Consider the following 26,854-nt stretch of genomic DNA (forward strand, 5'->3'; position numbering starts at 1 on the left):
TTTTGTTTGTAGCATCTGAAGGTGCCAAAAGTGTGTGCAGTTGATGCAATTTAAAGGGATAGCTAGATAGTTATTTCCATTCTGTGATTCTAGGTTTCTATCATGATGCCAATCAAAGGACAATGTTGATTGGATATTGATTGACTAATATGCTTCTGGTTGAAACAGCACTAACTACGAGCTTGGCCAAACATAACTTCACCTCTATACTCCCTATCTTCCTGCACAGTCTAGTAGATCATTTATTTGAATGCAGGACCACCCTGGTCTTTCATGTTCCCCTAGGGTTGCTATATTTCAAACAGTGAAAATCTGTTTTTGAGCTATTTTTTATAGAAAATCACCATTAATGGCACTGCCTATGTGGGTTACCATAAGTCCAGATTTTCCTGGACATTTCACCAATTTCCACTTGGACACTGCTGCCAAATGCAGTTTTCCAGATATGTCTGGGAAATTCTGGACGTATGGCAACCCTATCTTTCCCCCACGTCTGGTTGTTGTTTTTTTACATTCAACCTTGATGTCTGCTCTTTCCCTGAAGTATTGTCTGTACAATGTATTGCCATTTCTCTGCAACCACAATAATGATATGCTGGCCCAAATTGAGGGTATAGAGAGTGACTAGCTTCAAAGGAGGATAGGAGTCCTGCCCTGCACCTTTATTACTTACATAGAAGAGGGGTGGAGGTTAAGGGTGTTCAGACTAACAACTCTCTTGTATTAAAGGGGGAACTTCCCTCTGCATTCATGTGAAGGGGTCCAAACTATTTTGACATATGCATGTAGAGAATTCAGGATCTTCTCATGTAGAGAACCTCTACAGTGTATGCTGGTACATGCAGACGGCCCCATTTCACCCAGTGGGGCTCGCCCATTCAGCTCCATAACATTATTGTATGTGTAAGAGGGTTCATCTGAATCCCCTTGTGATGCATTGATGACAAACCTGCTTCCCATTAAATTCAGTCACACGACTACCAAGCCACTTCCTCTTTTGCATCTGATCAACCTTGGGGGAGATGGCTGGTGTTCATTGGGACTAGTAGGGTGTAAGGCAGGAGGCCAATGGTAGGTGAAGTCAATGACAGATGGAGGCAACTACTTTTAGTTTTGTTCCATCTTGATTCCTGGTTGGTTCTACAAGTGCAACGCTGACACTAAGGAGGAGGAAGCAGACAGCCACCCTCTGGATTGGCTTTAAGTAAGAAGATCAAACGGTGAATGCTGGCTGAGAGCAGAATAAGGTTGGTGGAGCAGTGCCCCCTTTGACCCAATGAACTAGCCTCCACTGCCTTGAAATCACTTGGCATGTGCCCTCTTCAGATGTTCTTCAAGGAACAGAGGAGAGCAGGGTCATGCCCAGTCAAGGCTGCTACCCCTGCCTGTGTACCCATAAATGTATACGAATTGTATGTACACACACTTTGTCCATTCAGTTGGAGACTTTGTCTTTACAAGGAAGAAAAGCAAAAGAACTTATTCCCAGAATGGTGATGGGAACAGCTTTAGTTGTCATGTGGCTTTTAGACAAAGGTGCTTGTCCATTAAAAAGCTAAGTAATGATCCTAAGTTACAATTTGCTTTAAGCATTCATCCAGAATTGGATACCTTAACTTAGTGGTGCCTGGTACCCATTAGAATTGGTAGGGATGAAGGCAGGGAGCCCAAACAAGCAGTGGAACCAGAGCCAATGGCAATCAGAGCCAACTACCGGTAATTCTAGTTTTGTCCCCATCCAAGCTGAGTGCAACATGGAGATTAAGGAGGAAGAAGCTGACAGCCAGTGCCACCCTCTGGACTGGTAGTTAAGAAAAAATAGCATAGGCAGGTCAGGGCATCTGAGGTTGGTGGGGTGCTGCCCCATTTGTCTTAATGGACCTGTCTCCACTTTAGAACAAAGTAGGGTAACTTTACCTATGTTGGTTTTCTTCAAATGAAACCTAAATAATATGATCGCTGTAAGATGTTCAGAAGTGGCCTGTTAAGTGGACTGTTCTAGATGCAAAGAGAATGTTCAGCTCAGTGGGTGAGAATAATTAAGGCCATAATTAGCAAGCTTGGTCCTGATCCAGCAATGAAACAGGCACAGGTAGTGCTATGACTGATAAAGGGTTTCATTGCAAGATGCGAGCCTTCATTTCTGAGCATTGTACATTACTTTGATTATGTCTTTTTAAAGAATCTGATCTCACATGCTGAAGCAGTAAATTCCTTGTTATTTATAGGTCTCCAGCGGGGATGGAGATAATTTATGAAATTATGATGCCTTTGTATCCAGCAGAAAGTTCACAAAATCATTATGCTGAAGGAGTCTAGTTATGCCTTCAATTCAGGCTGTTATTCTTGAGCATAACAAAGAGACAGTAAAAATGCTTTAATTGAACATCAAGCTCATACATATTCTCCCTGATTTGCTCATTTAATACAGAATTGTCAGGGAGAAGAATGTGTTTTGTGTAAAGTCCCCCCCCCCTTTTTGCTGTTAAGCATTTCTTTTTTAGCAGTAGTGCCTTTCCCCTCCCTTTCCCCCTTTCTGGATGAATATCTTAAGGCACTTCTGAAACATAGATGTCATTGTTTTCTGAATCATTTATGGAGAAGGCTTTGAGGAAGCATTATCCACTGGGCCCCTACTGTTCCCTTTATTGAAACTACACCATTCTAATAATTTTAATTAGGCTGATGAGTCAATTGGCTGTGCTATGAGAGCTGTAGAAGCAGCAATATTGGACTCAGTTCTTAAGAGCACCTTGTTCATCGCAGAACTGTCTGTGTTGGTGAAAATCTTTACTGAGTAGTACCTTTTTGTAATGGAATTGCAATTGGCAGAGAGCATGGGAGGTGACTATTTGCCAGACCCAAAGGGGTCCTCTAGCTACAGCAGCACCACACACCACTTTCAGTGCCATCACAACTATATTGCCAGTGGTACTGATATAACATCAGGTAGGGCTGTCACCTTTGGAAGGAGACAGAGTACTTATGCCTTGATAGCATGCCTGAACTTCAGCAGATATAGTATTTCCTCATGAAGGTCCACTGAAATATGGGAAACTTCACCTCTTTAAGTGCTTCCTGTTCTGGCATTAAAACAAAAACAAAAACCACAGGCATCCAGTCAGAAACAAGCTGGCAATCTTAGACCTAAGTGGTTTATTGTGCCGTAGACTTTTATGAGCTCTAGGGATGGGAACTCTAATGGAACTTAGAGTCCAGCAATGTCTGGAAGGCCACAAGTTCCCCAACCCTGATAAATGGGGGCTTGTTTAATGCTATCATGTTCATATCTACCAAGGTCCTAATTCTAGTATCTCTTTTCCAAACTCTATATTGATTTCTCTGTCCTCCGCAAAAATCAGCTTTAATGTGTAAATATATCTTCTTAGAGAGAAGAAAAATAAGAAAACCTGCTTGATCACTGTATCTTCCAAGAAAGTAGGGGTGGTGTCAGGGGATGATTAGCTGCTTGTGCTTAAAATAGTGCCCCTTCAGAGTTTGTGCGGCCCCACAAACCTCTGTGTGTGACAGAGCTCCTCAGACATGTCTGCTCTAGTCACTAGTAGAGTCTGACAGTGGCTGCCTGCGGAAGCGCTTCCAGCAAAGAAGTTCCTTAACGGAAACGCATCTCCTGGACTCACGACGTGGCAGCTTCCGGTGAAGCATGGGTCTCCCTGCAGTTGCTTCTGACACCTCCCCGCTATTTTCGCTGGAAGTGTCTCTCACCCCTTTCTCTCCCCTGCTGTTTCCTGCCTGGGCTGCTGCGTCTCTCTCAGCATTACTGAGATCCTCCTCCAGAGACCCCTCGCTCCCCCTCCTTGTCCCTGCTTTAGCTGCTGACTCTCTCCCAGTCTCTGGGAGCCCGACCACCTCCCTTTCCTCTGATGTCAGTTCCCTGACATCCACCTCCCCTCCAGGGCCCCCTTCTCCCCCGCCCCTACTCTCTCCTCTGGGCGGTGAGGAGCTGAAACCCCGAAAAGAATCCTCTTCATCTTCAGACGTCTCGAACATTTCCCTCCATCAGTCTTCGTTCCGACTCGCTGAATCCTCCTCCACCTCGGAATCAGAGAACCCCTCCAACTCTTCTTCTTCGTCGGTGGTGGCGAAGTATTCCCTCCGGAACCTCGCCACTGGCTGGGGTTTACGAGGGAATCTCTGATGAAAAGTTTCAATCAAAACCTCGTCATCTACATCCTCTGCCCTGACCCAGGTGTTTTCCGACTCCGGCTCCCCTTCCCACATTACCAAATACTCTACTTGCTCTCCCTTCCACCTGGAATCGAGAATCTCCGCTACATGGTAGCTGTGTTCTTTTTCCTCCATAGCTGGTCCCCTATTGACCCTCCCCTCTCTGTCCCCTATATACGGTGACAGCAACGACCTGTGGAACACTGGGTGCAACTTCATGTGGTTCGGTAACCGGAGTCTGAAAGCCACTGGGTTGACCTGTTGCGTGACTTCAAATGGGCCCAGTCTTTTGGGTCTTAACTTCTTACAACCTCCTTTAAATGGTAACCCTTGGGTGGACAGCCACACCTGGTCCCCCACCCTAATGCTTTCCCCTTCCCTTCTGGTTTTGTCTGCCTGCCTCTTATATTCCTCCTTCGCCCTGTTTAAATTAAGTTGGAGCTGGCGATGGATCGCTTCCATTTCTTCAACGAACTGTTCGGCGGCTGGAACGCTCCAGTTCTCCCCTTCCCCCCCTGGGAAGGCTCGGGGATGACACCCGTGATTAGCCAAAAAAGGGCTCATCCCCGTGGACACGTTCTCTGCATTGTTGTAGGCAAATTCTGCCAACGCCAGCTTCTCCACCCAATCATTCTCTCTGTCATTCACATAACACCTCAAATATTGCTGGAGGACACCATTAGCTCTTTCCGCCTGCCCGTTGGTTTCTGGATGACGGGCAGTAGAGAAATTCACCTCTACATGCAATAAGCTCATGAGCTTCCTCCAGAACCTGGAAGTAAATTGTTTCCCTCGGTCAGAAACCACCCTCAAGGGGGCGCCATGCAGCCTAAACACATTTTCCACAAACAATTTAGCGGTTTCTTCCGCTGTGACCGCATGTGAGCAGGCTATAAAGTGGGCCATCTTGGTTAACAGGTCTACCACAACCATGATGGCTGTTTTCCCTTTGGACCTGGGCAGATCAGTCATGAAATCTATTGCCACTGCCTCCCATGGCCTTTCCGGCGTGGGTAGTGGTTCTAATAAACCTGCCGGTGCCCGCCTCTCCCCCTTGGCTCGTTGGCATCGGTCACACCCTCTCACATATTCCCGCACATCTTCCCTGACCTTGGGCCACCAGAATTCCCTGGTAACCAGCCACATGGTTTTGTGTTGCCCAAAATGCCCTGCTGTGGGGCTATCGTGCAGTTGCTTGAGTACCTTTTCCCTCAATTCCCCTTCAGGTATGTATAACGCTCCCTTGTAGTACAACGCCCCATCTCTCTCCTCAAAACCCCCGGGTTTGTCTCCCTCCCTCCTGAGACCCCTGAGTTTGTCCTGGGCGTATTCATCCTGCACTGTTCCCTCTACCAGTTCCCTTTGCCCCACCAATGCCGCCCCACACACCCAGCGGTCCTCGGGAATGACATGGGTCTCTTCGGGTGCACCCTCTCCCTCCAAATATTCAGGTTTGCGTGAGAGAGCGTCCGCCCTAACGTTCTCCGGGCCTGGTACGTAACAAATCTCAAAGTTAAATTTGGAGAACTCCTGGGCCCATCTCAACTGCCGTTGGTTGAGCACTCGCGCAGTTCTCCAATACTCTAGATTCTTATGGTCCGTGCACACTTGCACCTTCTGTTGTGCACCAATTAGCAGGTGCCTCCATCTCCGGAAGGCCTCATGAATCGCAAGAAGTTCCCGGTCGTACACCGTGTAGTTCCTCTCAGATTTGTTCAGCTTTCGCGAAAAGAAGGCACACGGTCGCCACTCTGACCCCTCCTTCCCCGGCTGCAGAAGAAGCACCGCCCCTATGGCTCTGTCAGAAGCGTCTGTTTCGACCCTCAGCTTTTTTTGTAAATCCACATGTAGAAGTTGTTCATCAGAGGCGAAGGCCCTTTTCAGTTCCTCAAACGCTCGCTCCGCCTCCCCCGTCCAAACAAACTTCTTTTTACTGCTGAGACAGTCCGTGATGGGCGCCGTCAGGTGGGCGAAGTTTCGGATGAACTTACGATAAAAGTTTCCAAACCCTAGGAACCTCTGCACATCCTTCTTGGTCTTGGGTGTTTTCCATTCCAGCACCGCTTGAACCTTGCCGGGGTCCATGGCCAACCCCTTGTCTGACAAGCGGTACCCCAGGAATTCCACCTCCTTGGTATGAAACTGCGCGCGCGCGGGCTGTTCCGATTTCCATCGGCTCTGCCGGCGGGAAAGCTGGCTCAGGAATGTCTGGAATGCGTAACTCCTTCCAACGTTCCCCTCTCCCTTCCCGCCTCTCCAAGGCTCTTGCCTCCTGGCGCGCTCCAATGGTCAGCGCAGATTTGGTCAGCTGATCCATAGACACCGCCCTGGGGCTCCTGGCCAGCTCGTCTTTCACAGCTGAAGAAAGACCTTCTTCAAATATCATCTGAATGGGTGCTGCCGATAAATCCCACCCCAATCTGTGAATCAGCATGGTAAATTCAGTCCAGTACTCACGGACAGATCTGCTTCCCTGCTTGCAAGCCATTAGCTGTCTGCGCACCACCCCTTCCTCAATATCGCTGGAAAACATGATATCCATTGCACGAAAGAATTTCATAGTGTCCTTTAGGATATCGTTGTGCGTTGCCATCAGGGGTCGAACCCAGTCCCGCGCCCCCTTCTCAAGATGCCCAATTACGAAAGCAACTCGCGATTCCTCATCAGGGAACTCATCAAACTGCACATTCAGGGCATATTGCATCTCAGTCCTAAAGGCATGGTAATCCTTGGGGTCCCCCCCAAACTTCTGCACCAATCCTGGTACCTTTCTGGGGAACTGAGTGGTTCTCCCCTTTTTGTCAGCATCCTGAGCCCTTCTCTCCTCGAGCCTCGCCGTCTGCAGCGCAAGTTGGACCTCCAGAGCTTGATACCTTTCTTCCAAGCTTGGACCAGCTCCAACCCCTGCCTCTCCGGTTCCGGCTGGGTTGCTCATGATGCTTTCTCCTGCACAGGCAGCGTACAGAGACTGTCAGACTGCTGTCAGGGGATGATTAGCTGCTTGTGCTTAAAATAGTGCCCCTTCAGAGTTTGTGCGGCCCCACAAACCTCTGTGTGTGACAGAGCTCCTCAGACATGTCTGCTCTAGTCACTAGTAGAGTCTGACAGTGGCTGCCTGCGGAAGCGCTTCCAGCAAAGAAGTTCCTTAACGGAAACGCGTCTCCTGGACTCACGACGTGGCAGCTTCCGGCGAAGCATGGGTCTCCCTGCAGTTGCTTTTGACACCTCCCCGCTATTTTCGCTGGAAGTGTCTCTCACCCCTTTCTCTCCCCTGCTGTTTCCTGCCTGGGCTGCTGCGTCTCTCTCAGCATTACTGAGATCCTCCTCCAGAGACCCCTCGCTCCCCCTCCTTGTCCCTGCTTTAGCTGCTGACTCTCTCCCAGTCTCTGGGAGCCCGACCACCTCCCTTTCCTCTGATGTCAGTTCCCTGACAGGTGGGAAAGAGAAGTCAATGGAAAGGTTTTATCATTGACATTTGCTAATCCATTTTCAAGTTGAAGCAAAGACTTGCTGTTTCAGCAAAAAAGAAAAGAAAAAGAAAAGGAGTTTAGAAGCTGTATGCCAACTACAGTTCCAAAGCAACATCAGAAGCATTGGTTTATATTAGCATATGCCAGATAACAACTCTGGTGTAGGCCTTTACTTATTCCTGTATATGCTATAACAAGGGTCGCCAAGCCCATGAATGCCAGTGTAGCGGCCAGTACCACCTATGGCACCTGAAAAGCTAAGTACCCTTTAAAAATCCACAGTGCACGAGAAACTGTTTTGCTTTTCCTGCTGAGTTATTGTTTGCATTGGCTTGGTCTCTCTGGTATTGAACACACTCCTTAAACATGCCCACATTTCATCGGATACTTCCATTCCTTCTGAACAGAGGAGAAGTGCAAAGAGCTTCTCTCTACGAATGTGACAGTAGTGGTGGAAAGTGCATTTCCCCTCACTCACTGTGCCCCTGTCTGTCTATATCTACATCAAGCTGGGAAGGCTGGTACCGTATTTTTCGTCCTATAGGGCGCACCGGCCCATAGGGCGCACCTAGTTTTTTGGGGGGGGAATAAAGGGGAAAAAATTATCCCCCCCCCAGGCGCGGGGCTGGGGCGGGGGAAGCCTGAGCTTCCCCCGACCCCAGCCCCCAGAACAGGCTGCTATCCGCAAGCCTTGCGGAGAGCTGCCCGAAGCCCGGGGTGCACAGCGCCATGCTCCCTGGGCTTCGGGCTGCAGGCAGCTGTACGCAAGTCTGCAGAGCCTGGTGGGAACTCCCGCCGGGCTCCGCAAGCTTGCGTACAGCTGCCCGAAGCCCGGGGTGCACAGCGCTGCGCTCCACGGGCTTTGGGCTGCAGGCTGCTGTCCGCAAGCCTTGGGAGCCCGGCGGGAACTCCTACCAGGCTTCCAAGGCTTGCGCATAGCTTCCTGAAGCCTGGAGAGCGAGAGGGGTTGGTTCGCACCGACCCCTCTCGCTCTCCAGGCTTCAGCGAAAGCCTGCATTCGCCCCATAGGACGCACACACATTTCCCCTTCATTTTTGGAGGGGAAAAAGTGCGTCCTATAGGGCGAAAAATACGGGGTATATTCCATTCAAAAAGTGTAACCCAATACTACTGCACTTGAGTTTTACCACTTGCATGGGGGAGTTTGGAACATGAGGTTGGGAAGGGAGAGAAATGAGCCACAAACTGTGTGTCAAACATAGTAATGTACAACCACAGTCCTTTCTTACTTTAAAAAATATATACACACAAATACCAGGCAAAAATGTTTCCCCCCCCCCCCACTGGACAGAGTTAAGTGAAGCAATATGAAGCAAATTGGACAAGCAAATGATGAAAATTTATTTAAGATTGTATTCAAGATAAAAAATTCATGGTGCAGTGAACAGACAATTTTCATAACTTCTTCCAATTAAGTTATTTGATAACCAAAGGACTTACTTGGTTCATTTCTGAGTCACCCAGAAGCAGATAGAGAAGCAATTAATTATTACAACAAATTCTAAACCACCTCCCCCACACTTTTCATAAACTATACAGACACTTCTCAGATAATAAAATGTCAAATAACAGGTAAGGTTTAGAGTAAAAAAAAGGGGGGGCCTGACATTTTTCAGGCATTTTGATAAGGTAATAAATAAAGTCTGTTCATATTCAATCTGTGTGTTCCAATACCATATTTTACCTTGTGTAGGATGTATTTACTTCCACTCCAAATAATATTTGGATGGGTTTATTTCCTTCTTGTGCCTCACAACTTGGCCTTTTGGACTTGCATACTCAAAAAGCTCTAGTCCATGGCTTGTTGAAATCACCTATGATATAGATGATCAAACATGTTTAAAAGCAACCATGAATCCTTTTTCAGATTTAAGAAAGAAAGGATAACATTCTGAGTATTTTAAGAAATAAAAGATAATAAATTAATAAACAACAACATATCTGGTAGCCTCTAGGTTAGATTACTGCAACATGTTTTATATAGGGCTGCCTCTGAAAGACAGTTCATAAACTTCAGCCGGTGCAGAATTCGGTGACCAGGTTGTTCACTGAGACAAGACGGTTTGAGCATTTTACACCAAACTTGGCCTCACTGCACTGGCTGCCAGATGGTTTCCAAGCCCAGTTCAAAGTGTTGGTTTTGACCTACAAAGCTCTAAGCAGCTCAGGACCACAATACTTCAAGAATCGCCATATGAATCAACCTGGACCCTATGATCATCACCCTGGCTTTTCCGTGGTAGCTCTCCATTTGTGGAACGCTCTCCCCAGGAAGAATCACCTGGTACCTTCAGTACATATCTTTATGTAAGGCAAAAATGTAAGGCAAAAAAAAGGGGGGAGGGGAGCTGATAAACTTCCTATGGCTTTTAAAATATGTTTGCGGCAGGTAGGCCATTTGTGGGTTTTTTGGGGGGGGGGTTGTGTATTTTGCATTCTTATTTTGCATTTTTCTCTTGTGAACTGCCCTGGGATCTTTGGATGAAGGGCGGTATACAAATTTAATAAAGAATTGTAATAATAAAATAATAACAAAGGCACTGAGTTGCCTACAGTACTTCACTTCTGGCAAAATGTCAACAGTTCACAGCCTCTACATCAAACCAAGGCAGCCTAAAAGAATGGCTATATTCTATCTCCACGGCTACTGGACTCAGGTTCTGCTTGCAGGCATCCTGTGAACATCTGCTTGGCCTTTGGCCTGATCCAGTAGTCTCTTATTATGTCCTTAACAATGTGTGATCTGTGTGAGCGGTGAAGTGCTGCCCAACTTCAATTTATTTTTCACAAAGTTTGCATTATGCTGCATGGTCCATGACCTCTGCATCCTACCATGTTCTTTCTAGCTCATGCTGGCTGCTTAGCCATAATAATAATAAACATTCTTCCTTTCTAGATTGTAGCATGGTAAAAATAAGGAAAGGAAACCCAGGAAACAAACCTTTTTCTGCAGGCAGCTTTGGTTCTATAGTGATGCAAGGCCTGGAGGGTGCTACGGCAACAGATAACCCCTATTTTCTCACAGACTGTAGAATCTTTGCCCTCTTGTAATAACCCAGGTATATCACATGTGCTCGTTTAATAGCTTTGTAATGTTTTTTCAGTGCCAAACTTTATTTCAATGGCAAAGGAACACTGACTGAAGTGAAGCAATTTAGCCGTGAAAACCATATTAACCTTTGACTGTGGTAGAATAATAATTGCAATTCACAATTATGACGTCTTTTAAAATTACTCCCGTGATGTCTAAGACTTTCTTTAATCTGGGTTCTAGATTTGAAATTAAGAGAGTCTAGGGTTGGCTTTAATATCTAAAATCATTCGTGTGAGTGCTAGAATTCAGGATAACCGATATTTCTTTTATGACCAGAGACAGCAACAAAGCAGTAAGGATACTTTAATAGTTAACACAACCAAACATTTCAGTTATCTCTCTCTCTTTCTCTGTTGGTGAACCTCTCTCAGAGTCCTGAAATGTGTGTGTATTGAATGAAAACTGGCTTCCGTTTAATTTTGTTGCAGACCTGGGTTTATAAAGCAGACTGGAGAGGCTAAAGAGGCAGTAGCCGTAGTAATAATAATAATAATGTCCAATTCATTATTTCAATAGTTCTCCCGCTAACCAGGAAAAAATGTCACAATGTCAGGAACAATGAGCAAAGTAAATGTCTCACCGCTATGCCAGCATTCACACCGCTGTTTATTCCATTTTCCTGATGTTTCTGTTATTTTGCACATTATAGTTGAGATTTTTGCACCACGTAAAAGCCACTTCCAGAAAATGAATGGAATGGAACATAATAATGCTAGTCTTATGATCAGTTAAACTAATACAATAAACCCCAACATGTGAATGCAGCCTATGTCTAGAGATCTAGGTTCTGAGCAGTGTCGGAGCTTCATGCTCTGGCACCGGGGGCAGGAAGCAGGTGTGGGCATGGTGGGCGGGCGTCCTGGGGGCATGGTGTGGTGCGTCGCCTGCAGGGGCATGCCGCAAGTCCTGGGGGTGTGGTGCGCCGCCTGCGGGGGCGTGGTGCCCAGCACAGGGGGGGCCAGCCACAATGGCACCCCACTGGGATCGTGGTGCCGGGGGTGGTGTGCTCCCCCTGCTTCCTCCGCCAGTGGTTCTGAGCTAGCAATTTCACAATGGCATAATATATATTTAATGCTGATATGACCTACAGATATGACCTGAGCTTGGTGTGCCATAGTAGCCATCGGCTTGCAGGTAGAAATGTTTCCTATGAGCTGATCTTTTCACAAGAATTTTCTTAAATGGGTTAATGTAGGTCTACTGCTGTATAACTTTTGCAATGGAAAGTGCACCCAGGGTTGATCTTACCCCTCTTCATTGGAAAAATGTGAAAGCACTCCCAAGTTTCTTTTCCTCAAAGTAAGAGATAAATGAGGCTTTAAATGACATATACAGCAAATGAAATAGTTGTCTAGGTTTCTCAGCAGAGAGCAGCACAGGATGAAATTCTAATGAAACACCTTTCTCTTAAGGAGTATACTTGGCAGTGAAAGAAAAATGCTCTTTACAGAACCATTCATCCTCTTCTAGCTTATTGACATTGTAATTGCCATAGATGTTTTAGCTAAGTAGCCAGAGAGTTACACTGTGGGTTTATTCAAGTAGCTAAGAGGCTTGGAGGGGATTAGTGTTTTATGTCATTTGGAGAATTATTTGACCTGCGTTATGAAGAGACAATAACTTTAAATCTTCCATATCTCTCCCAAGTGATGTCTGGGTCGCTGCTGGGCATCCATTAAAACTGTACCTCTCTCATAGTCATAATTACAGAATGCTGTTATGCCAACTTTGAGCTGGCATTCAAATTACATAATAAAGCAAAAACATCTCAATTCAGGCCTGTTCAGGTGCCATCTGAATATGGAACCAGCAACAAAATAAGTAAATGTACTTTTGCACAGCACAGAAATTAGCCTAGAATCATACAATGCATTATATAACACATAATGTATTGGTGCAACAGGGCTTGTACTTTAACTGACAGTAATAATAATAATAATAATAAATAGGGACACAGGTGTCGTTGTGGTATAAACCACTGTGCCTTGGGCTTGCCGATCAGAAGGTCAGCAGTTCGAATCCCTGCGACGGGGTGAGCTCCCGTCATTCAGTCCCAGCTCCTGCAAACCTAGCAGTTCAAAAGCATGTCAAAGTGCAAGTAGATAAATAGGTACCCACTCCAGCGGGCAGGTAAATGGCGTTTCCGTGCGCTGCTCTGGTTTCACCAGAAGCGGCTTAGTCATGCTGGCCACATGACCCAGAAAAACTGTCTGGGGACAAACGTCGGCTCCCTCGGCCAGTAAAGCGAGATGAGCGCCACAACCCCAGAGTCCTTCACAACTGGACTTAACTTTCAGGGGTCCTTTACCTTTTTTAATAAAAAAATGGGAGTGGGGGAGAATTATACAGTAGATCACCAGGTGCATTTCATGGTGTATAAAATCATTCAAGCTGTTTGGCACTAAGTAATTAAACTCAATCTAATAAAATCTGTAACAAAAGTTGCTACCTGCCAGCCACCAACATTCAGGCTTGCCTTCTGATTATTGTTATTATAGGCCTTCCCATCTGATCTAGGACTATGGCAAGCTGTCTTCTACCAAGCCAGACCATTGATCCTTCTAACTCAGCATTGTCTGCAGTGACCAGCATCTGTTCTTTATGGTTTCAGACAGGATGTTTCCCAGTGTTACCAGGAAATACCATGGGCTGAACTTGTCACTTGATCAGATGATATGTGAAAACATAGCTTAAGAAACAGGGTGAAAATTATTACTGTCAAGTTGGTTCTTCCTTTTGGATGGAATGCCTTTTGGAAACAAGGCAGATTGTTGAAATGGGACATTTCTAGGTGGTGCAACATGGGAGTAAAAAATGCATATTTAATTAGGATTAAATTGTCAATTTATTGGAGAAATTGTACTGACAATATCAAATTTCTTTGGGGAAACTAATCACTGCCTAATTGCAGTAGCCTGTGAACCAAATGGTTGCAGTTCTGCTGTTTTGGGTTGGTGCATGTTACAGTCTCCTGTGTGTAGATCTGAGCTGTTTCCAGCTGAATATGCACCTCTTTATAAAGGAAGCCAGTTTGGGATGCAATGGAATGTTGAGATGACACTCAGCTAAGTTCTACTTCTTTACCCACTGAGATAAGGGAGATGAGACTTCAAGCTGCCTAAAACTGCCAAATGAGAATCCATTGACTGCCATATAAAGGGCTTCACTAACCCCCCTCTCACTTTCTTTGCCACACCAGGCCTATAGCAATTCTTACCTTGCTTACTCTAATAGGTGGGGGAAATCCACTCCTTGCCCTAGTCTGGGACATGGAACATCCTTTCTCATTTGATGGGGCCTCTGCCTTGATAGCATCACCTCTTACTTAGATGAAGAAGAGTAAGCTTTGTGCAAGCAATAAGCCAATAGACATTATTTATTCTGCTCTTAACCACAGGAGCTGCTCTGCCAGTTGGGAAGCTGAAGCACATCATTTTGAGCTTGGCCAGTTCACAAAATGGTGAAATGGATGGAAGCAATTCGCTCTATGAACTAAGGTCCTATTAAAAAAAAAGAATCCAGTGCAAGCAACAAGTATGCTTGAATCTGTTCCAGTCAAACGGATTTTTATCTACTGCATGGGAATTGATTTATTTATCCACTGGATAAATTGATTTATTTATCCACTGGAACCTTCCACTTCTTGAATGAGGCAAATCTGGTATATGAGCTTGGCTGGCTTCACAGTTATATGATTGACAATTTTATGATCCACACCCATCATTTACAAGGTAGTTGGTATATAGTAATTCCCTTTCTCTAGGTTGAAAAATGGAATGAGCTACAAAAATAAGTGAAGTCTCTATTAGAAACAAAGCCCCAAATGAACACATAAGGGAACAATTCTAACTCCACTTACCTGGGAGAATACCCTACTGAATTCAGTAGGACTTACTTATGAGTAATCATAGTTAGGATTGTACTATAGGTCCAATTAAAAAAATGGGTGGGGGGGGAGACACTACAATAGGATTTGTTCCAGTCATATGTTTCTTTGTAGCTTATTTCTTGTTCTAATTGACCGAAATTAGTCAGTCTCACATTTACTTTAACGTTTCAATCATTTCAGTTAAGAAATTTCTTGTCATGGTCCATCTGACAAGCTGGGCATATTCCCTGCAGCTTTAATGAGCACATTTGTAACTAAAAGCTTTTACCCCCATAACCTCACATACATTTACTTTCACATCAGCTGAACACTGCTTGAGTTTCCAGTCCAAGAATCTATCGCCAATCACCACTAATGAAAATGCAGCCTTTTCTTTTGTGTATGAACTGCAGCATGGAGTTGGAAGAAAACTTTCTCTCCCTGTCAAACAGGGCTTCCCTTTTACTGTAGCTACTGGTGAGAGGCGATGATAGCACCAGTTTACCATTCCTGATCTTGATACAACTCTTAGTGTTCCTCTTTCCTTCTGTAAATGTAAGTGGGAAGAAAGATTGCCTACAACTTTTCTGTGCACTTCATACAAACAGTGGTTGCACTTCTTAGGGCTCTGAAGTGCTGGGAGACATCATCACTTGTGTGTGGTCTTCATTTAAAACACTGGGTTTGGTTAGGCAAGATGGCACATGGTAGAAGTATGCATGGTCCTCCAAGATTTGCCTTCTATATATGCATTTTCCAAATGTTTGGTCTGTTTCTGAGGCACTCTGTGTGCTCTCCACATTGATCAGCAATTCCATTGCTGAGTTGTTCTGTGTAAAATGAAGCTCTGTCTTTCTCCGTTCCCCCATTCACTATGATGGAGAACCTAAAAATGGTTGTAACTTTTTCTCTTTTGGGTCAAAGTTGATAAAATTTAGAGGCAGAGGAGCCCCTCCAGAGCGGATAAAGGTAAAGGTACCCCTGCCCGTACGGGCCAGTCTTGACAGACTCTAGGGTTGTGCGCTCATCTCACTCTGGAGGCCGGGAGCCAGCGCTGTCCAAAGACACTTCCGGGTCACGTGGCCATGACGAAGCTGCTCTGGCGAGCCAGCGCAACACACAGAAACGCGGTTTACCTTCCCGCTAGTATGCGGTCCCTATTTATCTACTTGCACCCGAGGGTGCTTTCGAACTGCTAGGTTGGCAGGTGCTGGGACCGAGCAATGGGAGCGCACCCCGCCGCGGGGATTCGAACTGCCGACCATGCAATCGGCAAGTCCTAGTCGCTGAAGTTTTACCCACAGCGCCACCCACTTCCAGAGCGGATAAAGTCTACCAAATTGCAGCCAAACAGACCCATAGGCTTTCCCGCTAAACACCTTCCTCCATAATTTCTTATGAGTGGGAGAACAGAGGATTGTCTATTGTTCTTTCTTGCCTTAATAAAAATTAAGAGGTAGACAACTGGTGTGCATACTTGTTTGTGCATTTTGTTGTTGTTGTTGTTTCTGCAATTTTAAAAACTTTGCAGCTTCGCACCAACCTTTGTTTCCGGTTTCCTCCAACAGGTCACAGGTCTCTGATATAGGCCTATGTGGGGTTCTGAAGACTTTTGGGTTTTATTTATTAAAAAAGCTTAAATACTGCTTTTCAGGAAACATTTTGTAAAACCTCACTTCTTGCAAAGCCTATGATCTGGGTCCCTGATCTGATTTGGGGTTGGATGGTACTGGCATCATGGTTAAACTCCGGAAGAGATCAGATCCTAGAATCATCCATTCACCTCACTATTAAACCCCATATTAAGCTGCTGCACACCACTATTATTTCACAGCAGAATATTTGGCCATATAATCCAGAATTGTCTTTTTTCACTAGCAGCAGTTTTCCTTGGTCTTGAGCAGAGCCACAGATACATGATCTGCTGTCTGATCTTTTTAACTCGAGCTGCCAGGGATTGAATTTGGGATTGTCCACATGCAAAACAAGTGTTCTACCTGTGGCGTAGCATGGGGGTGCGGGGGGGCCGGCCGCACTGGGCGCAACATCGGGGGGGGGGGGCGCTCGCACTCGCAGCTCTCTGCCCCTACCTGGGTTAGGGGGCGCAAATTACTTGCCTTGCCCCGGGTGCTGACAAGCCACGCTACGCCACTGTGTTCTACCACTACTTCCTCAGCTCAGGTAAGCATCTCTTTCCTATTACATGGGTATCATTAATCACAAGTCATGCTGGTGTCCACACATGATTGCCTTCATTGGCCCTTATCTCATAGCTAACTCTGACGGGTTACATGGTACAGTGACCTAACCACATTGACAACATGATCCCTGATGAGCTGGATTATGTCAAGAATAACAAGAAAAGTGCCGACTGGTAAGGGAGAGAGGAGGAACACTGTGGTTCAAAATAGACACATAAAAAGAAGCATAATCACTGAGAGATTGGGTGAATAGAATTGAGAATGTGGTATATATAGTGAAGCTTGCTGGTAGTATAGGCAGACAGGGAAATAAAAGTCTTATTGACAAATGCTTCTTATTAATTATATACTAGAACAATGCTCAACAATATCATTTTTAGGAGTGCTATAATAAAGACAACCAAGAAGTTTATTCACTCCTTTTTCCCCCCATTGCAAATCTATAAATCTCTGAAGTTACCTTCTGCTTGCTATATTTTTTTATTGTGGATCTATGTGTTTGTACTTGAAATATTCTTTATAAGAAAAGAAAGGAGAAATGGGTGGGGGAGAAAAGACAGAGTGCATTAGAGTTGTTTCAGAGGTATATTGCACTTGCCACTTGCACCCAGAAGTATTTCACGGAGTGAAAATGCAGCACAGTACTAATTAACCCAGCTATTTTAAATTAACATGCAGTCCAAGTGAAGGCAGATAGAAAGGGAGGGAGGGAAGTGAACAGATAATTGTGGACTGAAATGGCTTTTGCTATACTACTGATGCTTAAAAAAAATGTGATATGGATTTGTTATTCTACATCCTGTTCTCCAAAATATTGCTTGTAATTTGTAAGGCTCCTTAAGCCAACCTGTAAGTTAACTGTGATGGGATGATGAGCTGCTTGTGCGTAAAATCGTAGTCCCTCAGAGTTTGTGCAACTCCACAAACCTCTGTCTGTGACAGAGCTCCTCAGACATGTCTGCTCTAGTCACTTGCAGATTCCGACAGTGGTTGTTTTCGGAAGCGCTTCCAGCATAAAAGCTCCTTAACGGAAACACGTCTTCGGGACTCGCGGCGTGACAGCTTCCGGCGAGGAATGGGTCTCCCTATGGGAGCTTCAGACACCTCCCCACTGTTCTCGCTGGACGTGTCCCTGAGCCCTCCCTCTTGCTCGCTTTCCCTCAGAGATCCTCCTCTCACCCTGCTAGTTTCTGCTTTAGCTGCTGAGTCTCTCTCAGCCTCCGTGAGACTTTCCTCCAGAGACCCACCTCTCCCCCTGCTGGTCCCTGCTTCAGCTGTTGAGTCCCTCCCAGCCTCCGTGAGCCCTTTCCCCACCTGTTCCTCCGATGGCAGTTCCCTGACATTAAAGAACTGGAGTTTTGAACATTGGGACGTCATTCCTTGGTGGGCAGGGGAGAGAAGAAGGACTTTGCAGCACGATCCTGACCTCATGTCCTAAGCTCGTTGGGTACATAATGTTCCCTTTCTTCTGCAGATGGGAGCCTCTGGGAGGCCTGAGGTTATGCCTTCTAGCCCAACTATCCACACATTCATCTTGATGGGTCAAGATACCAATGGTTGTATGGCTCTTGGGAAGCATAAATCCCATTGTTTCTATTGGAAACAAAATCAGGTGCACATCTGATTGGATCGATTGTTGATTCCCAATCCCCGCCATAGTGGATTTTCCAGTTCCTCACGACCCATTTACCAAGAGCAGTTTAAGTACTTCAGGCAGTCTGAGGCATTTTCTAGTGGTGGCTTTCTCTTGTTTTTTTCCTCCGATAGCTAATTAAATAGATCTGTATTTGTTTCTAATTTTTTGGCACCAACGATAAAAATAAACAGGCACTTTTATTTTCTCTGGCTATGAGGAATATTAACCACATGCTTAAACTTGAAAGACAACCAACCCACACACTTTTGTAAAATATTCAACGTGGTCTTTAAAGTCAATGCAATATGGGGCCATCTCTGTAAGAAAGAATTCTGCCTTAAATTAATATTGATGTAGCTAGCTGGCCATCACAATACCTTAGGCATTCAATTACATTCAATTATCTAGGGATTCTGCTGTGATCATGTTACATCTCTGTTCATCAGACTCCAGGGGGTAATACCTAATTAGGTCAGATTTTGTGACCCATTCATCTTCTGTGTTCATGTCAGCTAGAATTTATTTGACACAGTTCTACATTCCTACTTAGGCAAAGGTTAATAACCCTTCCATGGGTATTCAGCCTGTCGAGCTTCACATGTGGTAGGAATAAAGGCAGCCTTTGCCTTTCCACAGGTAGGCACGGAGAATGGAATCCATATGGAAATCTTTCAGCAGAGCTCAAACGTCTGCAGTGGCAGCAACTGATGCTTCAGTATATTGTTATGGACCGTGCTGTTCAGTCATACCAAGAATTAGCAAATATTTGCAATAGCAAATAGGGCTGGCCCTACCATTGGGCAGAGGGAGGCAGCTGCTTAGGGGCAAGAAGTGAGCAGAGCTGTGAATACCAAGTGGCCTGCTCTATGCTACCTAAGCTAAACTCAGGTTCAGTGGAGGACCCATTGCTGGTGTCAAAGTAAGATACTGTTGCCAGTCTAGTTGGGTGTTGTACTTATAAACGGGGGAAGGCACCATCTTGTCCTTCACCTCAGCCCTCAGAATTTCCTGGGCAAGCCCTGATACAAGGTTGGGGAACCTCAGGCCTAAGGTTCTCTTGGTACTGTCCCTAGGCCACAAGTGGCCTCCTCAGGTCACATCTCTCACCAACCCTGCTTCATACCCTTCTTGAATGTTTTTGCCTGGGTGAAAGGTGTCCTTGAACTCTGATCATGCCTCTTGGTTGCCAGGATGAAGGCTAGAGAGTGATACTGTTAAGAAGAAATGCTGAAGCATTCCCTTTACTGGCCTATCATACTAGCCTTCATCTAAAAGCCACCAGAGGAGTATAGTTAAAGCCACAACTATCTGAAAGATGGGAGCTGAACCATTTGTTTGATTTGAATCTGAGCGGACAGAAGCAACAAACTTCCTCTGAATTATTGGGGCTTCCTGTGTGCTCATTATTAAATATCTGGCCTGTGCCTCCTTTAAAAGAAAGAGGTATGACCTAGGAGGCCATAGCAGAACCTCCAAGTATCCCCATTTTCTAGGGACAGTCCCAGATTTACAGAAGCTGTCCCGGTTCCTGATTTAGTCCCAGAATGTCCCACTTTTCCTTAGAACGTCCCTATTTTCATTGGAGAAATGTTGGAGGGTATGGTAGGATGACCTACCATTGGAGGGTATGTGACCCCCTGTCATCTGAAGGGAGCCCTGTATTGGGAAGATTTTAAATGGTTCATGTTTTATTATGTTTTTATATATGTTGGAAGATGCCCAGAGTGGCTGGTGTGACCCAATAAGATGGGTGGGGTGTAAATAGTAAAAATTATTCGTATTATTATTATGGAATAGGACATCCCTATTTTCATTGGAGGACTGTTGGAGCATTTGCCATAGCTTCCTGAACAGTTGACTCAGAGGTGTAGCCTGGCTGTGGTGAGTTACCCTTCTGTGCAGGCTCCCAAGCCTCATTAAGAAAAATGTTTGATTTGCCATTAACTCAGCTTGCAGTGAGTTCCTACAGCAAAAGACAATACAGGGCTAGGTGGCCAGAAGAAGTCTTTGGGAACCAGTAAAGTGTTTCACTGTTCTTTTGGGGGACTGGTGCAAATCTTTGGTTCACATCACATAATGCCACCCTAGAAGCTTCTGATATAAAAGGTAAAGGACCCCTGACAGTTAAGTCCAGTCGTGAACGACTCTGGGGTTGCGGCACTCATCTCACTTTACTGGCCGAGGGAGCCAGCGTACGGCTTCCAGGTCATGTGGCCAGCATGGCCAAGCCGCTTCTGGTTAAATCAGAGCAGCGCACGGAAACGCCGTTTACCTTCCCGCCAGAGCGGTACCTATTTATCTACTTGCACTTTGACGTGCTTTTGAACTGCTAGGTTAGCAGGAGCAGGGACCGGGCAACAGGAGCTCACCCTGTCATGGGGATTTGAACTGCCGACCTTCTGATCGGCAAGCCCTAGGCTCAGTGGTTTAGACCACAGCGCCACCCACGTCTGATATAGGGCAGCCTAAACAAAACTAAATAAATAGGGGATATATTCAAATATATCCAGTCGACTTGCCTTGGAAGGAAATTGCCTTTATAAAGCTGCCCTAAGACTTTCTACTGTTTAGGGATCTGGGGACAGAGGAAACAGTATTTGTTATTCTGCCACAGATCTGAAAAATACAAATTCCTCTTCATCCTTGTTTCGTTTCTGACTAGTACTCTACACCCACTTCAGTGGGGAAGCTATCGCCTCACACTACATTATAAACTTGTTTGGGGCATTTTTGTTTACTTATTCTACTGTGTACTATTTGTTTGTTTGCTTGCTTGTTTAGAACATTTTTACCCTAGGAGCAGAGGGTGGCATCCATGGAATCATCCCCTTTATCCTCAAAACAACTCAGTAGGGCAGTTTATGCAGCTTGCTGGTTCCCATCTCACCAAAGAGTTCATTGTTTTACTCTATTTGCCACAATGTCAACATTGTGCTTTGAAAAGTGAAGCAAACACACAATTTTGACCACCAGAAAGGAACATGAATCAATAAGTACTGGCTCAGTAAGTAAGCATGAGAGCTGAATTGTATAGGCCTTTGTGCCTTTAATCAGCATTTAGAATGTCACAGAGAGATGTAAGAATTTAATTCAAATTCTTGGGGCTAAACACATTGTGAACAACACTGACAGCAAAGCATTAACTTTCCAGTACATTCTGCTGTGTAAAACATTAGATGTCAAAGGACACACTCAAAGGAAGAATTTGATGCACAATCCATGAACGCAGGTGAAGAAAAATCTCACTCCCTTGGCTTGGTTTCAGAGTTGCCTTTTTGCAAAAGGAAGGGCTCATTCCATCATGAATGGGCCTTTGATTCACCAGAGACTCCTGCTTATCAAACTGAGGATGTAGTTCAGTTTTGTTGATTCCCATGTCCTCTATAGTCTCTTACAACACTGGTTTGCATAATTTTTTGGAGGGGGAAGAAAGTGGGATAATTTTTTTTATTCATCAATAGGACAGTCCTGTGAGTGGAACCCTGTTCACCGTATACCTGCATTAAACTCATTTTATTTAATTAACAGAAGCCACAGAATGCTATTGGCAAACCGTGCAACAAAGCGGGACCTTGGCTCATTAATTCAGTATTGTCTATACAGACGAACATTGGCTGTGTTGGACAAGAATCTTTCTCAGCCCAACTTGGGACATGCCAGGGGTTGAACCTGGGACCCTCTGCGTGGAAACCATATGTTCTTCCTCTGAGCTTGAAACTAAGTGAATTTTGAGGTGCCTGCTTAGTGTAAAAGTTACACCTGTTACATCATGATTTTGAAATAACAGGACATGGGCAGAGGGAAGCAAATCCAAGAAGGAATCTGAACCTGAACCTCTTGAAGCATAGGCAAATGGTCATGAATGATGTCCAATGCCAGAACTCCCAGTGGTCATGAATGATAGCAGTTGTAGCTCATCAACATCTGGAGGGCCAATGGTTTATTACAAAATATGCATGGGGATACAACTGATTACCTTGGCTTTAATGAGTTGTTTACTTTGTGACATCATAAACAATTATGCTGATCTTCAACCTCACTTCAGACCTATATGCATACATAGCAAACACCTCACCTTACACTATGGAAAGAGGAAAGGACTGATGTGCTTATGAAGCCTAGAAGCAAAGAGTCAAAAATAGACATGGCCTTAAAAACTTGAGAGTGATAATCAGAACAGCTACTCCTCACACATTCCTATTATTTTAAAGGCATTTTGTGACAAATTATGTATATTTAGGATGCTCTTGCAGTCAATTCGAAAGAAAAGCACTGTATTTTATTTTATTTAGAGATAACTCCACAAAGATTGAGTGAAACAAGCCTGGGAAACGTACAGCAAATATTGTCAACTGTTAGTAGTTATTTGAGAGAATGTGTGCTCCATTGAATCTTTCGCTTCAAAGTATTTCCCCCCTATCATTCATGGAAAGGGTGCTTGTCCATCAGTAATGGGATGTATATATTGGGGTGTTTGTTTGTTCTGTGTAGGTAACGAATAACAAAGCGAATCGGGGTGATGTTGGGGTCACCCTCCTACACCCAAGTCAAAGTATAGTCAATAAACACTCCCTGTGTTGGATTGGCGCCAACTGTGCTTTTCTGTACCTTATCCTGCTCTGTGTTTTCATCTCTCTCTCTATCATCTATCTAACTATCTATCATCTATCTATCTATATCTGTACTTATTTGGGTCTATGGGCTTCCCAAAATGTTGCCAGTGGGGCACTGGGGAGCCTTGGATTAAGTTTAAAAAAGCACTACAGCTGAGGAACCTAGCAGTAGCAGAACATAAACAGCCCTGATAACTATGAACATGGGACAGGATGGAAATCATTGCCTCCTTGCATCCCAAGTTGTAGCATAATCCATGGATTAATAGCACTGGGGAGTGGTTCAATAATCACTAGTAATAAATAATTTGCTAGTAATAAATCTGTTTTTCAGATGCCACACTAAACTTTGACATCATATGTTGTGTCCTTTAGTATACCTTTGTAATAGTCCCTGTGCCTCAGAAATATACAGAGATTAGGCAATCATATACATGTCTACTCAGAGGTAAGCTCATTGAGTTTAACAGGGTTTACTTCCAGGTAAGTGTGCGTTACAGTAGAAACCTCTCAAAAGGATGAGCTTTCTTAAAGCTCTTTGTAATATTTAGATTCAAGAAAATTGGACTAAACTCTTCTTCTTAAGAATAAACTTTTTGTATTGCGATTTAGAAGAGGCAGAGGAACCAGAGACCAAATTGCAAACATGCGCTGGATTATGGAGAAAGCCAGAGAGTTCCAGAAAGACATCTACTTCTGCTTCATTGACTATGCAAAAGCCTTTGACTGTGTTGACCACAGCAAACTATGGCAAGTTCTTAAAGAAATGGGAGTGCCTGATCACCTCATCTGTCTCCTGCGAAATCTCTATGTGGGACAAGAAGCTACAGTTAGAACTGGATATGGAACAACTGATTGGTTCCAAATTGGGAAAGGAGTACGGCAAGGCTGTATATTGTCTCCCTGCTTATTTAACTTATATGCGGAATTCATCATGCGAAAGGCTGGGCTGGATGAATCCCAAGCCGGAATTAAGATTGCCGGAAGAAATATCAACAACCTCAGATATGCAGATGACACAACCTTGATGGCAGAAAGTGAAGAGGAATTAAAGAACCTTTTAATGAGGGTGAAAGAGGAGAGCGCAAAATATGGTCTGAAGCTCAACATCAAAAAAACGAAGATCATGGCCACTGGGCCCATCACCTCCTGGCAAATAGATGGGGAAGAAATGGAGGCAGTGGGAGATTTTACTTTCTTGGGCTCCATGATCAGTGCAGATGGTGACAGCAGTCACGAAATTAAAAGACGCCTGCTCCTTGGGAGAAAGGCGATGGCAAACCTAGACAACATCTTAAAAAGCAGAGACATCACCTTGCCAACAAAGGTCCGTATAGTAAAAGCCATGGTTTTCCCAGTAGTGATGTATGGAAGTGAGAGCTGGACCATAAAGAAGGCTGATCGCCGAAGAATTGATGCTTTTGAATTATGGTGCTGGAGGAGACTCTTGAGAGTCCCATGGACTGCAAGAAGATCAAACCTCTCCATTCTGAAGGAAATCAGCCCTGAGTGCTCACTGGAAGGACAGATCGTGAAGCTGAGGCTCCAATACTTTGGCCACCTCATGAGAAGAGAGGACTCCCTGGAAAAGACCCTGATGTTGGGAAAGATGGAGGGCACAAGGAGAAGGGGACGACAGAGAATGAGATGGTTGGATGGTGTTCTTGAAGCTACTAGCATGAGTTTGATCAAACTGCGGGAGGCAGTGGAGGACAGAAGTGCCTGGCGTGCTCTGGTCCATGGGGTCACGAAGAGTCGGACACGACTAAACGACTAAACAACAACAACAATTGCGATTGTAGGCAAGTCCTCCATCGCAATCAAGCATATTGTAAGCGTGTGGCACTTGGTAGTTTAAAAATAACCAAAATTTGAAGCTTCAGATCATTTTGGAAGGGTGCACATGAACAAAGAAGACAGTTCCAATCAGCATATTGTTAAAAGAAAGAAAAACCTTTTGTTTTCTTGCACTTTCTTTTATGAACTAAGTAAAATCGAACTGAGGCCAGATTCCTCATTGATCAAGCTCTTCAGCACTAAAGCTGGACAGCATTAAATAGCCAGTCAAAGCATCAATGTGGATCAGCTGTTAAGTGCTGACAACCGAGTGCTACTGCTGAGTGCTCACATACTGCTTAACAATGGCAGCACAGCTGCTTAGCACACATCACCTTTGTACTTTTTAGGAGCACTAAATCACCAATTTGATCTTCAGCAGGATAGTACTACTTAAAGCTACACTACACACAGATGACTTTCATTATTTACCTTCTGTAGAAAACCTGAGTTCTCTGAAAAACATGGGCGCTTCCTTCCTTTTGCTTCCTGTGTACTTGGGTGACATTTTTAAAAAACCCAATATGAAACTGCTAAGTCAGATCATTGATCCAAAATAAGAAGACAGGACATAAACCCAACAGCTATCTTTCCCCCAATGACTTGTGTTTAGAGGCATGTTGCCTCTGTTCCTGGAAGGAGCACATAGCCATTATGGCGAGTTCTCCTAGGCTGGATCTAGACACATAACAAAAAAGGTTGCAGGAAAATGCGTAGTAAACCTCCTAACAGGAAATCTCATTGGTGAAAGACGGAACTCTACAGTGCCGTCTGGTGTCAGAGTGTTATAACCCATTTAAAGCACTTTCTCTTTACTAATGTAGCTTAGTCCACAGGTAGCCTTACATCCATGGAGTTGTCAAACCCTCTTTTAAAGCTAGGATGGTGAATTCCATATAACTACACACTGTGTGAAGAAGGGCTTACTTCTGTTTTCCCTGAATCTGTCACTCTTCAACTGCACTGGAAGAACCAGGGTCTAGTATTATGTGAGAAGGAGAAAAATATGCCTCTGTTTATTTTCTCCATACCTTACCCAAGTTGACGCACCTCAATCATTCACCTTGTACTCACATTTCCCCACTAAACTAAATAGCCCATGATGTTGTAAGGGCGTAGTTCCAGCCCCTTGATAATCTTGTTTGACCTTCTCTGTGCCTTTTCCAGATTTCCAGTATCTTTTTTCACATGCATCAAGTTCAAGTTCAGCAATTTTGACTGGCAACCATTCTCCATGTGTAAACAGAGGAGAAATGCACCCGCCCGCCAGTCCTGCTGCCTATGGTTATTTTAGCTGCAGGGGACCAAATCTTTAATGCAAACTATGCACTGCACCACTGTGCAAGAGCCCCCTTAACAGTTCCGTATATATCTGATTCTGAAGCGACCATAGTATTTCCATCCTTTTGCCATTCAGGTCCACCTTTTCCTCTGCTACAATATCTGTCAAAGCCTCTCTAATGTTATAGGTATTGTTGAAGAGTAGGATGAAGAACTCAGGTTCCCTGTTCACAGGCTTATCATGTAAACAATATGTTTTCATTAGCAATATTAACCTTAGGAGACTCTTTTAAGAACTATTGAAATGGCAGCACAAATACAAAATGCCTGCTGACAATCTCCCTTCCATGTGACATGTAAAAGAAAGCAAAAAGGAATTATGGAAGCAGCTTTTGCATGAGAAATAATAGCAATTCATTCATCCATCCCATCCATATATATATATTAAAAAACCCACTTTTAAAGCTATTATAATGGAGGAACAAACATCCAGCAACTGACAATTTCAGAGTCATTCACCAGCTCTGTGACTCTGTAAATCACAAAAGTGGTTGATAAAAGAAACATATTATCCCCCTATTATTTTCACAGTTCAGGTACAAAATGTGAGATGAGGGGTTGATGAGGCATAAAATTATGCAACAGA

The sequence above is a fragment of the Podarcis vaucheri genome (genome assembly GCF_965113315.1).
Source record: "Podarcis vaucheri genome assembly, chromosome: 9".
Lineage (NCBI taxonomy): Eukaryota > Metazoa > Chordata > Lepidosauria > Squamata > Lacertidae > Podarcis > Podarcis vaucheri.